Source organism: Agelaius tricolor, unplaced genomic scaffold (assembly GCF_023055355.1).
Source record: "Agelaius tricolor isolate 1412-34295 unplaced genomic scaffold, bAgeTri1.0.p SCAF_7, whole genome shotgun sequence".
In the NCBI taxonomy this organism is placed as follows: domain Eukaryota; kingdom Metazoa; phylum Chordata; class Aves; order Passeriformes; family Icteridae; genus Agelaius; species Agelaius tricolor.
Genome location: NW_027269267.1, coordinates 15,068,402 through 15,082,848, shown reverse-complemented (window position 1 = coordinate 15,082,848; position 14,447 = coordinate 15,068,402). Strand labels below are relative to the sequence as shown.

Here is a 14,447-nt window from a genome sequence, read left to right as displayed (position 1 = left end):
AACTGTTCATTTTTGATTGAACAGACATGTTAATCTCATTGTGATGTAAATGAAAGCTGCCCCTGATACATTCCATCTCTTGACATTTCCATTTCAACCTGTCCTTCAGGGATGTTCACCTCCAAGAAATGCATTAAGGGAAATCAGAGCATATAAGGATGAAGCAGGACAGTAAGCAATGTTGATATTGCATATTCAAAGCAAAAAGTACAATAATGTCATTTTAATTGAGCTGCAGAGAGTACAGCTCCTTTCTAATTTCCTGTACAAAGTAATGCAAATATATGGAAACTTAAAATTCAAAAATCATTTCAGTTAGCTCTGGTATTATCTGATGGAGCAAACAAGAATTAGATGGATGTCGTTGTAAGTAATATTCAACTTGAAATCTGTTTTCTAACCAGAATAATTATCTTTATTTTATTTGAATAAACAAGAGCCAGGCAGAGAGTTTCAGAGTATGTAGAATAGTTTCAATCAACATTACAAGAATATTATTAAAAACAGCTCCTCATATCCCTTTACAGTAAGTAACATAAAAGAGACCATGGAGACAGAGTGTATTAAATTTCTCTTACAATAAGATCTCATTTCCAAAAATGGAATATGCATCAGTGTTCCTTTATGTACAGTTGATATAATGCAAGCATCAAGGATTAATCACTCTATGTAAGAGGTGCTGTGATCATACATTACTTTAGCCCAGCATCCATATTCCAGTGTCCCCTTTTGATTTGAGCTTTTGAAGATAATGATCCTTCAAGCTGTATTCATGGACATGTTCCATCAAGGCTGGATGACTCTTTATTTGAATAAAGGCTGCAGGTCTTCTGTCAGCTACCTCACATCTTGTATATTCATTGTATAAAGGTGATGCATAAGTATCAGAACAGCAGTGCATTCTGGATTCCGGAGGAAAAGAAATACTTTGTCTCTACAACAAAAGAAGAATTTAGCTCAACTCACCAGAAAGACCATTGCTTTTAATATTTTAATTTCCTTTATTACACATGATACATGATTCCTCCTCTATAACTAGGAACTCACACCAGAACATAAGATGTTATATCCCTCATTTATTCTGCACTTTGTGAATTAATTCAAAAACTCTTTTGTACACATTGACATTTTTCAAAAAGACAGAAACCAAATTAATTGAAAATAATGATGTAATTATTTTAAGTTTTTTCTATTTTTGCTCAAACTTCAAATTATACTACTCCCCATTCTCAGGTCAAAATCATTCCTGTAAATATTCATTGCTGGTTGCTTTGTTCTGTTTTATTTCAGCACTACTTTCCTATGTTAAACAAAATGGACAACGAGAAAGCATTGATATAAATGTACAAAGAAGATGCTTCTTGTGGGGTATTGAAGAGTTGGGAAGTTCATAGTCTTCATACAAATATATAAAATATTTGAAATTTTCTCCATTCATTGGAATCCATTCAGTTTCACTTGTCAGACCTGTGCAACAAATACAAGACCAGAAATTAATTATTATCAGTGCACTCACAGGTATTTTCAGATCATGCAGAAAAGCTGTGAGGGGGAGGACACTCTCCACACCTGCAATTTTTCCTTCTCTGACAGCACTGGTTTACAGCCAAGCTCAGGGAATACAGATCTTTGTGATCCACCTACAGTCCAGATCTCTGTCTGATGAAACTTCATGATTGTGTCAAAACTTCAGGCCTTTAAAGCCTTGAGTTTTGCCCTTGGCACAGGGTGCTGGGTCTCTGCCCCACCCCACTGCCATCCCATCCCATCCCATCCCATCCCATCCCATCCCATCCCATCCCATCCCATCCCATCCCATCCCATCCAGCAGAGCCTGGGGGCAGGCAGGTCCAGCCCTGCACAGACCCTGAGTGGGGCTCAGCCCCAGGAAAGCTCTGCCACTGCTCCAGCAGGCACAGGAGGCAAATCCTGCCATGTGGCTCAGCAGTGTGGCTGTGCTGCAGGGAGTAGGGATGCATCAATTCATAAAAATAACAATGGTATTTAATTTTACCATTAAATACTACTTACTGATATATACATATATATGTCTGTGCATTTTAATTTTTTTAACTGCTTTGGTTACCCTCTTCTCTTGCCTTTTCTGTTCTACCCATTAGAGTCTTCACTGGTGAGATTCCATCCAAACTGAATAGTCCTGGGCAGTTTTCAGCCTCTCTTCTTTTGGTCGTGTATATCTTCCTGTAACTACTTTTGTCACAGCTCCACTTCTCCCTATTTCTGCTTTAATTCTCCTGACTGACCAGCACTAAGGACAGTATTCTAGAAATAGTAGCAAAATATCTTCTGTGTTCTTTTCATAAATCCCACTTAATTATTTATGTATATATCTAAAGCAAGGTTGAGGGGGTGCTCAGCTTCTGTCTGGGGAGTGATGAGCAATTTCCTTTGACCCATCTACAGACTCTTTCCTGCACAGCTAATTTGAAGCCCAGCATAGGGCCTATTTCTGCTCTCTTTGAAGTTAAAAAATGCCATGCTTTCTATTGATATCAGTGGTTCTAGATGGCTCAGCATTGAAAACCATCAAAAGGTCAAGACACTAACTTTCTCAGCATACATGTTTAATCAGCTAAGATATAAGTATTTGAGGTGGAGGAATATGTCTACCTTTGGTAAATTTTATTGAACTCATGACCCTTTAATAAATGCTTAGAAAACAGAGAAAAAGTCACAGGACAGAATAAAGAATGACAACCTTCTATATCTCATGATGAGTTACATGAAGGGAGTTTTTGCTGTGCCCCTGGACAGGCTGTGCACATTTGAGCAAACAGTGGAGGGACAAGGCTGGGATTTCTTTGCTTTCAGAAAAAACTCTTCCCTGGAGAAGAGAGGTGCTATTAAGAGAAACCCTGCATGGCTTACACAGACTGCTTGAAAGTGATGGCAACCTTTAAATAAAGAAGTCAAATATTAATTAACTTGTCTAGAAAGAAAGTGAGAGGGAGTCATTGCCCTCAGTGAAATGGCCATAACACCAGATGTTATGTAGTGCTACCAACGCTCTGTGGCCATTAGCAATCAAATGACATGGCCATCTCATAGCTGGGCTCAGCAGGGCAATGCACTGCTCTGTTTCAGCTGAAATTTCCTTCCAGTCAGATAATTTAAGGTATTTCTCTTTCTGCTCTCAAAAACAAAACCCACCTTTAGGGCTGTATTTGATGGCTCCCTGGGATACACACACACAAGTAATCCTGTCCTATATAATTACCTCCTGCCTACACACACTCTCCATGTGCTTCAGCATTCAGGATTATCCTCCTTTCTCTTTCAAACTCTTCTGTGCCTGTTCCTGAGTATCACAGAGTGGCTGTTTTCAAGTGGTATGTGAATAAAATATTGCTGGCTATGACTGAATTCAAGGGCTCAGGCCTGGGATCAGGAGAAAGAGTGTGCAGGGCACAGCAGGCAAATCTGAGCACAGTGTGGTCCTCAGCATCACAAGTGTTTTCTGATCCTTCTGCTGAAAGAGGCCAGTGACAGGTTCTGCCTCCAAACACATTGTGGGCAGATTTTGGCACGATGGACAGCTGTAATTTAGCATTCTGGGGTTTAGGATTGCATCATATTTTTTTTGTACCTTTCTAGCATATTCAGCATTTTAGATTTTAGGCTGTGTTTTCTGCAGGTGTCACCCTGAGGGATACCTCTGCCTTGCATGGGAGCTACATGCTTATCTTCTTTAAGTAGTTTAATCTGTCCTTATTTCCTGAGTTCCTAATGACAGCCACCCTGTGCTGGGCACATCAAGCCCCCAAGGATCATGGTAATACAAAGAAGGTGGGTACAAAGCCTTTGGGTACAAAAAGGATGGAGACAGACTTTCCTCACTGTGCTGAGCGACAGGAAAGGAGACAACAGGCACAAATTGGAATACAGGTAATTTCATCTAGACAGGAAATAAAACTTTTACCATCAGGGTGGTCAAACACTAGTCCAGGTTGCCCAGGAAGGTTGTGGAATCTCCATTCTTGGAGATACTCAAACCCTGACTGGACCTGGCCCTGAGCAATGGCTGAGCAGGACATTGGACTGGATGTTTTCCTGAGGGGGTCTTGGGGGTCAGGCAGTCTGTAAGTCTGTCAGAGGCTTTGCTTGTCCCAGGGGAAGCTGTCCTCTGCTCAGGAGGGCCAAGGTGGATTCATGGGCCATGTGCAAGGTCTCTCTTTCCCCTGCCTGGCTGTGGAGCCATCACTGAGTGGGTTTACAAACTAAAACAGCAAGGTGCTATAAACTGTATTACTGTGTTGCTGATAAAACAAGTAATCTGGTTGATGGGATTACTTTTGGTCACATGCTCCATTTTTTCAAACACTTCTTTGTCCTTTCTTTGTTTCCTCATAGCTCCCACACCTTTGACCTTCTGCTCCCATTGAAATCAATATCCCTTAACACCTTTATGATCTCAGGATTGAAAGGTCCAAACTGGCACTGTATCCCATCCAGCCAAGCAAGCACCTCTCTGCTTCCCTCCTTCCATGGCACAGGTCTCTCACTAGGGAGTGGACCACCAAAAGACCTGCTGAGTCCAGTTCTTCCAGTCCCAACTGGGACACAGCAGCTCCAACCAAAGGAAACCCAGCCTTCTAGGAGACCATGTGCCTACAAGAGTAGCTAGTTAGCAGGAGGAGCAATAAAACCCAAAAACTAGAGATCCCAGGAATGCTGCCACTTGTCATCTAAAAGAAGCAAAAACCAAAGTGCCATGATGATAAATATTTCCACAGGGCTCAGGTGTTGAGGAAAATCAAGCCCACTTTTCTAAAATTTTGTCTAAAGCATGCTGCTTGCAAGTGGTGCTATTTTAACACCTGGTAACTGTATCATCTTTCTCTCAGGTATACTCTCTGCTCTCTGGTTGCTTCTAATTACTACCTGAGCTCCCTTTGCAGTCAGTGGACTCTCTATTATCTCCCTGTGATGCTCTAATCCACTCAGACCTCCCACTGGCCAGCTGCAATTCTCCCTGTCCCAGCTCCCAAAGGCACGTTATTTTTAGAGCACAAACTCCTCCAGAGATCCATGGGAGCCTGTAAACTCAAAAATAGGTTGCTTATGGTACATTAGCAATGCTCACAGTTATGTTCTCTGGTGATTCTTTCAGCTGCTGCAGGTTATCACCAGACTCCCTCGCTGCTCCAATCAACCTCACCCTGAACAACCCTCACCCTTTTAAAAAAAGAATATACTTGAGAGCAAATGCTTAAATGTTGTCCTGATTAAGGGTGGACATAAGTACATGCTCAGGAACACTTTGAATCATGGAATTAGAGGAGTTTTCAGCCCTCAAGACCTTCTCCATTCCCTTACCGAGAATCTGCAAGGCTATGATTGCAGTCGGTTGGATGCCAATGTTGTTTTCTGGAATAAAAAAGACTAGATCCCTGAGGTTTCTGACCACAGAAAAAAGCAGTAGCTATTTTTATATAAGAAACTATTTAATGTATGTGCTGTTCAATACAGATGCAGCTTCAAAAATAAATAAAAATAAAGAAATTAATTGCAAAAATCTCACTATTTCATTTTCCTTTCTCAAAATTACAGTTTTAATGCTGCATCTTGCTTTTATTATCTGAAAACACCCAACGAGTTAACAGCAAGAACACAAAATATTTACTCTTAAAAAATCACTAGTAGTTCCAGTTGTCAGTGTTTTCTGTTCTTAGAGAGCATGCTAGCTGAAAGAACAAGAAATATGAAATCTATTCAGATTTTGGCTGTATCTCCATATATGCAATTAAATGACCACATTTAGTGCTAATATTATATAATTAAAGACCATACATGAATCACTTGAGCACTGAATATTTTTTTTTATTTCAATAGCTCCCAGCCCTATATATTTAACCCCAAAATCCTGTTAAGGCATCCTATTTTATAAGAAGTAACTTTCCACAGGATGAAAGAGACATTAGCACTTCGAAGAAGATCAGTGATTACAGCAAGTGCACCAAGGTTCAGTAAATACCTCCCACTCAACAAGCTTCCAAAGTGAACGACCACATGATGTTTACTCCTCACCAGAACCCATTTATAGATCTCTTACTCACCACTACCTCAGCCATAAGTGCAACCCTCAAAAAGAGGCAGCAAGGAGAGCTCTATTTGGGAGCAGACAGAGAGTTCACAGTTGGAGAACTGGCCCTTGTCTTCACAATACTGTTTAGCCAGGCTGTGGGTCATGATTTAAGTCATCCACACTCTAAAGATTCCAAACTACTGAAAGTGTTTATTACATACCATGTGGATTGCACACAGACAACAGGTATGGCTGCTTGGGAAAAATTCTGCACTATTTGGAAAAATTGATAAAAAGGGTTAAAAAATGCCCCTCCAAAAGTGCAAGTGGGAAATGAAGGTAATGACTTCTTATGGAATTAGGAGTCCTAGGAAAGAGTTTTGTTCCCATTATGTCATTTAAAAGACATCTGGCCATTCCCAGCAGACAGCACACTGGGAATGAAAAGGGTATCAGTTACAGTAAGGTAAGAAGGGGACAGAGGTCGTGAACGTCTGTGAGTCTGGAGCAGAATTAGCCTAGAATTACAAACACACTGCTCTACAGAAGGAAAAACCTGGGCAAAAGGTAAATCGAGGGACATGTCTCTTTTCATTGCTCTAGTGAATTGTCAAGGTGAAATAAAGCCAGACTATCTCCTTAGACTCTCTAATTCTCCTGCACATCTGGTAAAAGCCTTGACCTTTTGGAGACAGTAACCTGGAGTGCCAGGGGATCTGCTTTAATTCCTCTCCCCTCACTTCCCTTTGATGGGCAGCCCTTGCTGCAGTCAGCTTCTCCCATGCAACTCCTTTAATATTTATGTCATATCAAGATCACTGTCCACACAGATGCCAGAGGAAGCAGTAGGAAGTCAAATGTGCTCCAGGTTAACATATTAATACTGTGATGGGATGCCAGAGAGATGTTTTAAGTTGCAAAGGGGAGGGAGTTCATCCCTTGACTCCTTTCCAACGATATCTGGTTGACTAAATGAAAGATCCTATTTTAAATTAAACTATTTTAATTTCCTGAATGGTTTTTTTAAAAATTATTTCAGCACATTTGTTATATTTCTGTCAGGATAATGAGAGCAACTCACATGTAGCTGAGCATATATCATATGTCTTTTAAAATATATTTTCTCTCATTTATATTTTCTGGGCATTGTCCCTGTGAAATACTGGAAAGAGAAACATTTATGCCTCTTAAAAAAATTATTTTTAACTCCTTTTTCTTTTTTTTGCCCTTTACCTACAGTCAATAAATTGAAATGTAGGTTGCACATACACATAGATGCAGGGCTTCAAAACAAAAATAGAGAAAGGTCAGAATTTTTATCCTTTCAATTTGTCTGACAAAGAACACTAGGCAAAAATTATTTTCTACCAAAACACAAAAATAATCTTTTAAATAACAAACATTGCTATCTTCACTATGAAGACTATTGAAAGCCATATGCTCCTTTTGACATGCATATGTTCTTTCTCTAATTTACATCTCAGTTCAGACAGAGTGGCCTGGGGAGTGAAGGACAGTTTTGACCCTTCCACTGTTTGCAGCTCGGTAGTGCACACACAAAGGAGCTGCAGCCAAGTGCTGTGTAACAGCAGGTCCAGCCAGACACAATAAACCCTTTTATTAACACAGGAAAAGTCAGTATAACACACTCCTTGTGTTATACTGTTATCAAAATTTCTTGTTACCTGCACTGACACAAAGCTTTGGTACCAAAGGAACTCGCAAAAGAGACAATTTCATTCAGTGGTTCTGAAATGACAGCTGTCAAATAGAAGTCTTTCAGATCAACTTGAATTCTAAATATTTGCTCTCCAAAAGACCTAATGTCCATAAAGACATGATACCTGTCATTTATTATATTGCCTTTTTTTTTTCTAAGTGGAACCCAGATGCCAATGATCCACAGGTATGTGGCCCAAGATCTTGCAATAAGTAGCAGTTCCAAAAGTGAAAAAAACCCCTCAGCATTTTCATATCACAGAAAAAGAAAAAAATATCCCTACCTCTTGACTCGTACTAAGAGTTTTGGGATTTGTAATGGGCTACAAACACTACAGACTCTAGAGCGTGGAAATGTGTTCTGAACCTCCACATCTCTTTAGCCTTACCAGTCATAATTTTACTTTTGTTTGGGCATTTCTTGGCTGAGGTCAGAAAGCTGCCTAAAACATTATGCTGGGCTGCCAGTTCTCATTTACATGAAACAGAACCTTAATGAGCATGGGGGGTTTTTTAGCTAATGGATTCATTACAAATGCTGATGCAAATACATTGTCTAGAAAGATAAAAAACCAACAGTTTCTTAAAGCTGGTAAAACATATCTTGAAGTTTATAATATCTGAGTGATTAAATAAGAGATTGAATTTTAAAGGACTGATTATGCAGAGCAGTTTGAAATGTTATTACAAAGAAAACCCTATAGAAATTCTAGTATACTCTCTGTTATTGGTATTATTACTACTTCTGCAATGACTTTTTCTGGAGCTATCCTTTACATTTTCTCTCTATCCTGTACAGGTTTAAAGCACAGTGGCTGTAACAAATGCTTACCTCACAATAAATTCAAGTTTTAATTCAATTTTCTGCTTTTCATTAACATTTTTACTACAAATTCTCACAACTTAAAGTGTGACCTCTATAAAAAGATTCTGCAGACCCATCTTCAGTTGCTTTGGGACTGTATGAGGTGATTTGTAATTCATAATGGCTAGCAAAGATTAAGCAGTATATAGCATATGCTGTGATTAAAGTTGTTGATAAGGAGCTGCAGTGGCTTTTTTTACCTCTGTTAATGAGAACTATGCAGCAGCACTTTCTACCTTTTAAATTAGTGTCTTCTGAAGGAAAAAAAAAACAACCAGCTTTTCCTTTCTAGCACTTCAGTAAGCTCTGCCAAGTCCATGCAGGTGTGTGCCTATAATTATTATTCTTTGCAATTATTTATCAATATAGGGGAAACTGTTCTCTGAGTTTATGTTAAGTGCTTCTCATTCATCTATACAATCTCTGCATTAAAAAGCATTTGATTTCCAGTGTAAGTACCACTCAACAGCTTGGTCACTGTTGTCAGTGTCATCCTGACCATATTAGCAAGTATACCCAAATTGTCTGTTAACAAAGCCAAATGACTTAAAGAGCTTAAGTAGCAAAAAGTTTATGTCAGTGAGATTAGAGAGGGATTTCTTGGACAGTTTAATTGTATTTCATTTTCATTCCCCATAACAGCAGACAGTGAAACTTCAGTAATTATCATTGTAACAAATTCATCAGTAAGGAAGCCAAATGGCTGATCCTGCAAAGTGTTTATTTCCTCCTTTGAGGTGCAACAAATCCTATTGATTTCTCCAATGATAACCAAAACCACCCAGCTGCTTGCAGGCACAGGGTGGAAAATAGCCAGTAGCAATGCACCTGGGTGGTGGAGTAGCATCAAAAAGAGAAGAGGTTGCTAGGAGCCAATGGTAATTGTGATGTCTACAAGGCAAAGATCTATACAGAAGGGACCAGACAAAGTATTAATAAAAATAAATTAATGACTAGTAAAATATTTGGTATAGAAAAACAATCAAACAAAAAAACCCCTCAAAATAAACAATAAAAATATTAAAAGAAAAGCTGTGACATTTAAAACAATGGGACATCTTTCTTGTACTGAGAGCAGTGATGCAATATGAAATGCACCCTCTGAGAGTTAATTGCCTGACTGGGGTTTTCCAGCCAGGGAATATCTCTGAAAACAAAGTTTCCAGCTAGGAGAAAATGTCCATGGTGCTGAGTGCTCTTTCTGCAGAGGCTCCCTGCAGGCAGCACTTGGCAGCCCACCCCAGAGATGGTGTGGGGAAATACCTCAGAGGTGTCTGCAGCCGGAGTAAGGGCAGGAACACATCACTGGTACAGGGCTCTGTAACCAGATCAAGCGCTGTCAGATTGTTACACAGCTACACCACGGGATTCCTGCTGTGAGAGATGAGTAACGCCGTGATTGACTCTCACAATTTACAGACAAATATAATGTGTATAGGTTAAGAAAAGTTTCACATGTTTATAGTTATGTTTTACCTCCTTACATTGTTATCAAGGGAGAACTGGGGTTGGGACACTTGGGAGGGCTGGCTTGTCACTGTGGTGACATCTGACCTCCAGCCAGGATCTGAGGAAGAGATCTCCACCACTGGACAGTGAAGAAGGGATCTATAGACAGAACTTTGGGAGAGGTTAAAGGGTTAAAAGGCAAAACCTCCATTGTGTGGGAGGGAGATCACATAGTGGGGAACACCCTTTGCTCCCTGTGCCGTAACATTTTCTCTATTCCATCTTCTGTCGTATTTTTGATAAGGTTTAATAAACCTTTCTAAAATTACAAAAAGTGAGTAGCTATTTCTCACACTGCATTGCTTCAGAAGTGCCTGGTGAGTGTGGGGCCACAGCCTTCGGGCTGGATGGTGAGGGAACCCACCAGAAGCACTACAGCTCCCAAAAGCCAAACCCTCTCACATTCCACGTAGGACAGCATGATCAGGGGACCAAAGCCATTTTGCAGCTCCCAAGCCCTGTCCAAAGCCATTGTTATAGATGGATAATGAGATGATTGGCTCTCACAATTAAAAGATCACTATTGTGTGAATATTAAGAAAAGCCTTAGTGATGTACAGTTATGTTATTGTAGTTTAGATGCCCTCTGTTCTCCCCGTAATCCCCTATCCCCCCTGTATTGTTGCCATCAGACAGCCTGGGCTGTCTAGGGCAGGTAAAATAAGGCCTGCACATGTGTCCCTTGCATGGGGCCGGTGGGAATGGAAAAGCTTGGTGCCTAGGGGGTGCAGCATGGCAACACCTGATTTCCAATCCAGTTACAAGAAAGCAGTTTCCACAGACAAATGGCAAAGACTGACAGACTTTGGGAGTGGCCAGGGCTGGCTGATGCAACCCCCAGGGGTATAAAAGACTGAGCATCCATCTTGAAAGCGAACTGGCCATGTGGTATCTACAAGGGCAGTTCCCAGCACTGCAATTTTTTTCTTTATAGAGTCCTTTTGTTGTACTTTTGTCAAGGTTTAATAAACCTTTTTAAGTTTTCAAAGTGAGCAGTTGTTTCTCACGCCATTTTTCAGCTCCCAAGGCTTGGTCCAGAGCCATTTTGCAGCTCCCAAGGCCTGGCCCAGAGCCATTTTGCAGCTCCCCAGCCCTGCCCAGAGCCCTTTTGCAGCTCCCCAGCCTTAGCTGTCCCTCTCGTGGCAGCCCCTCTCGCTCAGTGCCGCAGGATCCTCGCCCAGCAGAGCCCAGGCCAGGCTCAGCTCAGACCCAGCAGCCCCAGCCATGCCTGGCACACATGGGCACGCTTGGGCAGGAACCTCCCAGCCTTGTAAACCCTCCAGCAGCCTGGAGTGGAAAGCTTCAGCATGATGTTAATGCCTGTGTCTGCACCAGACCCACAGCACCCAGCGCTGGAGCTGCTGAACAGCTGTTGCAAGCACTTAGAAATGTGGCTTGGGGTGGAGAGAGAGCTGGAAAGCTAACAAATCAAAGCTTCTTGACAAAAGGGCCTGATTTAGGTTAAAAATTTGGATTCATTCTCAGGAAATGGAAAACCCCCAGATGTGGAGGGATAGAATGTAGGAAAATAAAGATAGTGCAGAAGGTAGTCTCACACCTGAGGAGTTGCAGCTGTGCTAATCACCAAAGATTAGGAACAGGCCTGCCCTTAATAGACCACAGCTGTGTCCAGTAAGAAGATGAGTGCTATAAAAGAGTGGGTTAGCTGGGTAAGGAGAGAGTTGGTGTTTGTTGGTTGTGTTGTGAAGGGGGCTGAAGTTTTTGTGTGTACTGAGAAGAAGGAGTCAGTGCTGTGAGGAGATGCTTGTGAGAAATCACTGAAAAGGTATGGGAGACTTTTGTAATGAGGTGACAACACCCAGATATTCTGCGCTTTTGTTGGAAAATTCAGGCTACCTGGGTTTTGTTTTGCTAGAAAAATATTTGATTTGGGGAGGCTGAAATTTGGAGAAAGATGATGTTATTTTTACTGATCTTTTTATGGTAGGGTGAAGGCTTCATGTGAATCCTTTTGGCATTTTTATTGTAATTCTGCAGAGAGTGCAATAAAAGCATTCTAGGGGTGGGCTATCACCCTCAAGATTGTTCTGCCTCATGCTATATGAACTCTAAAAGGTGCAACTGTGTTACATAATTAAATTATGAACAATGATTTTCAAGTTGTTTTGTACAAAAGGGATTCTGGAGGAGGCACTGGCCTTGGACTTATTTTGTGCTGGCTCTCCAATTAAATATTAAAGCTTTACCCAAAATTGTGTATGAAACATTCTCACAAATCCAAATGCAACCTATCACACAGCAAAATGCTGCTGCTGGAAAGGTTCTATGATTTCACACCTGAATGCTCATGTCTTTTGCTATTGTCATGCTGGCTGCCACTTCAAACTCCTGACAAGCTGGCATTTTCTCCAGAGACACACACCCAGTGCTAAGTGGCACTGCTTCGTGTCTGCATGGTTTTCACATACAGAGAAGGCTTTAAATATTGTTTGCATTTTTTTAAATTAAAAAATGGTAAGCAAAATGTTAAGAATTTTTCTTTTTTTTTTTTTTTTGCTGGAGATGTTAGAGTTGCAGGGACAAAGACTGTGGAAAGTGAAATATTTGGCATGCTGCTGATTCCTATGGAGTCCCTCACTAATGGCATTTTGACGATACCATTGGTCTTTGACAGCTGACTTTTGTGGCTTTTTCTTTTTTACAAAAAATTTAGGAGCTTAATAATAAAAGGCACATATTAAAATAATATTGAGTTGATAAATGACTCACATAAGCATCAGTTAATCAGTTAAGGCTAAACATGAAGCCTAATAGTGATTATTAATATACAAATATTAAGAGATCAATACCAAGGTTTTTTACCTCTATACTTAAAGTGAGGTAGGCTACTTCAGAGGCTTACTGGCATGTAGAATGGATGATTCAGCATTGCTGTGCTTGTTTTGCAACCACACATAATTTTGTAGCTATGAGATGGTATGAGGAAAATTGTTATGAATCATAAAATTCAGGCAACACAATATAAGGCAAACTGCATGTGAATTAACATACTGTACAATGACAAACACTCACCCTTAGCTGCCATACTGCTTGATTTTTCACTTCCTATCAGACTTTAATATTGTCCAAAGATTTTTATTTCATTATCCATAAGAATTCACATATTCTCCAGGATCCTAGCTCTGCCACTCATTTTTTATTGCAAATGCTTTCCATTTTCATACAACTTTAATGGTTGAGAAGAAAGGTCTAAGCACTGGGTGTTGACTGGTTAGACTTTCAAAAGCCACGAGCTCAAACTTTGGCAAGGCAGACTGTTGTCTTATGTGTATGCCTGAAAAATAGGCACATTTTATGTTGATTTTAGAAATGACTATGTTAAAAAAAAAGTTTTATAAAACAAAGTCTAATCATGTGTATCCTGAAGGTAATTGATTTTTGGAGTTGTCTGTGTATGCTTACTTTGGGATTAAAATTATATATATTTAAATCATGACTTTTTATGAATTTCAAGTTCCAGGGTAATGGAAATAGAAGCAAACAGCATCTTGGTGTGCTGCAAACACGCCCTTTCTTCCTTCAGTGAAGCAAAAGGGTGAAATGACAAGAGAATTATCAGGTTGGGTAATTACTGGAGAAAAAGCCGAGTTTGCTTGACTTGTTGCTTGAGAGCTGGCATGGGCTGAGGCTGCTGAAATTTATTTAAATGCAATGAGTTTTTGTACCTTAGAGTATGCCAAGAGTCAAAATGGTCCAACATTTTTCTGATGGAACATTTCTCCACTGGGAAAGTTTTGTGATTTGAAAATATAACTTTTTATGGAAAGATTTTGCTTTCAGCAATTCTCCTGATGCAATGTGGAATACTGAGCATGACTGCTCTGGCCAGGTTTTTATCCCAGCAGCTGCCCAGGAGGCTCGTTCTGCTCTTTGACTTTGGAGGCTTCCAAGGGTCAGCAGTTTCAGGTCTGATAGACTCAAAACCCCAATCCCTGCTCAACAGTCCTAACATCCAGAAGATGCTGGACATAGCTTCCCAAATCAGAGGAGAAATATTGAAATTTTTTAAACTGTAAATAGTATGGTTTAACCCCAGATATTCCTGCTCCCTTGTGGTTCAGCTGAGGGCAGGGCCTAAATCTGCAGTATAACACAAACTTGGCATTCCCAAACTGCCTCTGCCTCATCTCAGCCTCCTGCTGCATTGAGCTGCACCTTCATTCGGGTGTGTGATGCCAAGCACTTTAATGCTGCCCTTCAAGATTCATTTTGACAGCTACAAGCTCTAAAAATTAGCTGTATATGCTGTTTCCACCGGACTGACCCATAGGAAATTAAAAATTATTT

At 40.4% G+C, this 14,447-nt stretch overlaps 1 protein-coding gene across 2 annotated transcripts in view; it reads right to left on the bottom strand.

The window, feature by feature from the left end:
- Positions 1-392: 392 nt before the first annotated feature.
- The window catches only part of SMPX (small muscle protein X-linked), a 41,124-nt gene continuing 27,069 nt past the window's right edge, over positions 393-14,447 (bottom strand). For both annotated transcript variants that reach the window (XM_071431141.1, XM_071431140.1), the window contains exon 5: positions 393-1,467. The gene's annotated coding sequence lies outside the window, so the exon portion shown is untranslated. The remainder of the gene's footprint in view (positions 1,468-14,447) is intronic.